We start from the raw sequence: 3,911 nt of genomic DNA, 5'->3' as shown, positions 1-3,911 counted from the left end.
CTAAACCCGCTCACACGCCGACCCACGACTAAACCCGCTCTCACGCCGACCCACGACTAAACCCGCTCACACGCCGAAGCACAACTAAACCCGCTCACACGCCGACCTACAACTAAACCCCGCTCACACGCCGACCCACGACTAAACCCGCTCACACGCCGACCCACGACTAAACCGCGCTCACACGCCGACCCACGACTAAACCCGCTCACACGCCGACCCACGACTAAACCGCGCTCACACGCCGACCCACGACTAAACCGCGCTCACACGCCGACCCACGACTAAACCCCGCTCGCGCGCAGACCCACGACTAAACCCGCTCTCACACTGACCTACAACTAAACCCGCTCGCGCACACAGCATACGACTAAACCCACACTAACACACAGAGGCTAAAGCCGAGGGTCAGAGTGAGGGCAGAGTGAATCTAAAGTACATTCAGACTGAAAACACGACAACAAAACAGGAACACGGTGAAATAAAAACGGCACAAACAGATCTCGCTTAACTAATTTAATTCAGGGTCTCAGGGGACCTAGACTAAGACATCTGCGTGTTCAGGACATTCAACCCCACACACACACGCACGCGCACACACACACACACACCAAGAGAAACACAACTAAACGCACAGGTCGGCGTGAGCGCTAGTGCTCAGCAGGGTCACACACACTTACAGCTATTTAAAAAAAATAAAAAAATTTTAAAAAAAGAGGCACATTTGGACAAAAATGAAGAAAAACTACAAAAATCACTCTCAGACAGTTTAAGAGCATTTTCGGTGTGTGTGTGTGTGTGTGTGTGTGTGTGTGTGTGTAAAACAGCTGGGCCACAGCTGGATGTGAGTGGAGACAGAAACACGGCCATGATTTTTTCTTGGCATGTGCAAAGAAAAAAAAAAAATCTACAGCACAGTCAGTGTGTCTGCTCTCACAGTACAGTGTGTGTGTGTGTGTGTGTGTGTGTGTGTGTGTTAAGATATTTAGCTTCATGTACACGTTCATGCTCAACGTTCAGAACTAAATAGTGCTTAGGCTATGAATTAGCACGCTACATAGCACCTGACAGCGGACACAGAACAATAAACACACAAAACCTCTACAATCTCTCCCTACTGAACATACATTCGCAGTGCATTGTGGGAAAAAAAACTGCCACAAAAAAAAGAAAGAAAAAACATGAAAGTGTGTGTTTTGTTAGCAATAAGCTAGCCAGCTAACTTAAGCGATTATGAGTTTACAATGTATTAAATTCTCAAAACAGCAAACCGTACAGTGAGTCTTACAGATTTAACCAACTAACTAGGGATGTAAACTCAGGATTCCACACGATATGATACGATTTCAGTTCATACGGCAATGATTTGATACCACAGAATCTGCTATGGTACCATACGATACTTAGGGAAACAATTTGATATTTTACGATGCCACTGAATCTGCTACGATACGATTCGATATTTTACGATGCCACTGAATCTGCTACGATACGATTCGATATTTCACGATGCCACTGAATCTGCTACGATACGATTCGATATTTTTCGATGCCACTGAATCTGCTACGATACGATTCGATATTTTACGATGCCACAGAATCTGCTACGATACGATTCGATATTTTACGATGCCACTGAATCTGCTACGATACGATTCAATATTTCACGATGCCACTGAATCTGCTACGATACAATTTATAAAGATTTGATATTTGACTGAATCTACAATGTAGATGACGACGTAGAGAAGGACTAATAGCTATCCTACATAGTTACGCACAAATCAGCCTATTAGTTTAAAAATAAGAATTATTTTCTACACTCCAGCTGATTGTTCATATGAATCGATTTCTGATTGTAGCCTCGATTCATTTCACTTGTTGCCTTTTAAATCAACGCATCGATCAAATCGTCCGATTGTTGCAACTTAACTAATGTATCAGTGTTGATGGATCGAACGTAAATACTACGATAATTTAAAGTAGCTAAGTCAGATTTTATTTAATGTTTTATTTAACGGTGTGAGCGGCCATTTTGAAATGACGTCGGGGTTGAGGACACCTTCCCGACTTTCCGAGTAGGAATTCCTAATCGAGAGGGCGTTTTTCTTTGGTTTTTCCTAGTTTGGAAATTCTGAGTTACAAGGTTAGCACGAGAATGTGCTTTTTTTTTTTTTTTTTTTTTTTTTTAATTTTAATGCACTTCTGCCAGTAGCTCTAGATGAGCGAGTCTGCTAAAATAAAATATAAAAAGTCACAAACAGCAGGAATGAAGATGGCTCCCAACAAAACTGGAACGAATCGCACTGCTTTAGCTGCTGAATGGTGGGATGGCGCCCCCTGGTGCTCAGAGTGAGAAACATGCTTCTTTTTTTTTTTTAAGGATTTGATGTGAAAAATCATTTTGCGACAGTAAAGGATGGGAACTGCTGATTATCAGTCATCTCTGAGAATAAAGATTTACGACAAAAATAACTGGTGAAAAGAAATATAAAAGAGAAAGAAGAAGTGGTTTAACAATATCTGTGCTTCAGAAACACCTTTAGCTCTGGAGTCTGTAATTCTGAAACGTACAGCGGATTAAAGACTACGATTCAAAAAAAAAAAAAAGGATCTAAAAGCAGCATGAATAAAAGAGAGAAATAAACCCTGCTGCTTTCATTTATAATTCTGTCTCATTGTAATAAAATCTGGCGAAATTGCGCCATCTGTCAATCACAGGAACTTAATTCATCTCAATCGACTTTCTTTTCATTTAAAATGCCTCGCTCTGTTTTGGTGTTTATAGTTATTATAATTTATTATAATATTATTTTTTAAAATTATATCATAATATTATATTTTAGATTAATGTTAATATCATAATAATATAATGTTATATTATTCTATTTTTTAAATGTTATAATATTTATTACATTATTCTAAAATTCTTTTGTTTATTTATTTTATTCTACTGTATTTTTTTTTCTTATTCTATACTTGTATAATTTTTTTCTCCTTGCACTTACATTTCTATTCATAATTCTTACTTCATCTTTTATTTTATTTTATCCACGTGCTTTCTATTACATTATTATCTTTTTTTTTTTTTTTACTGCTTGATTGTACAGCACGTGTGAGCTACCTATACAAACATTTATTAGAATTTATATTTATTAAGAAAGCTAGTCAAGAAAAATTAAATTCATAAGAAAAAAAAAAAAAAAAAAAAAAAAAAAAAGAAAAGATTGTGTCTCACCATTGAAAAGCAGGAGCTGGATCCAGACTCGAACGCCATCATTCTGTCCAACAGGCTGTGTGTGTGTGTGTGTGTGTGTGTGTGTGTGTGTGTGTGTGTGTGTGTGCTCAGTTTATCCCAAAGGATTCAATCTAAGGAACAAAGAAACACAAACACATGAAGATGTGATCGGTTCGGCATCAAAACTTCAACACAGCAAGAGTTTTTCCAGTCAGGACTGCTTCAATTAATGCAAAAATAAATAATGCAAAAAAATTAATAAAAATTTAACTCTTAATTTGTGTTTTTTTTTTTTTTTTATGCTAGAACCGAAATGTAGACAAAACTGTTTAATTCTGTAATTTTTATTTCTGCCCTGATGTCATTTCCTCTGTAAAAACCTACAGAAAAACAACAGAAAAGTTCGATCAGATCTCATATTCAACTTATTTACACAGTTCAGTGTTGAGCAAAAATCCACAGAGGGATCTGCGGTGTGTGATGAACGCAGACGTTGTAAAAGAAATTTCAGAATAATTCACTAAGACCATTAAAACAACGAGCTTTAAACTGGATTAAATCAAAACCTATCCATTAATCCAATTACAGCAAGGTTTAAATCCAAGAGAAGCCATCACTTCATCCTGGCTTTAAGTTTACAATAACATGTTACTCGTTAACTTTAATTATGTTT

The 3,911-nt window shown here is 37.5% G+C and overlaps 1 protein-coding gene across 1 annotated transcript in view; it reads right to left on the bottom strand.

Moving 5' to 3' along the window:
* The window catches only part of kansl1b (KAT8 regulatory NSL complex subunit 1b), a 64,867-nt gene extending 61,498 nt beyond the window's left edge, over positions 1-3,369 (bottom strand). Inside the window, exon 1 of the mRNA XM_034301574.2 lies at positions 3,239-3,369. The gene's annotated coding sequence lies outside the window, so the exon portion shown is untranslated. The remainder of the gene's footprint in view (positions 1-3,238) is intronic.
* Positions 3,370-3,911: the final 542 nt, after the last annotated feature.

Source organism: Pangasianodon hypophthalmus, chromosome 29 (genome assembly GCF_027358585.1).
Source record: "Pangasianodon hypophthalmus isolate fPanHyp1 chromosome 29, fPanHyp1.pri, whole genome shotgun sequence".
Taxonomy (NCBI): domain Eukaryota; kingdom Metazoa; phylum Chordata; class Actinopteri; order Siluriformes; family Pangasiidae; genus Pangasianodon; species Pangasianodon hypophthalmus.
This window is presented reverse-complemented; position numbering and strand designations above follow the sequence as displayed.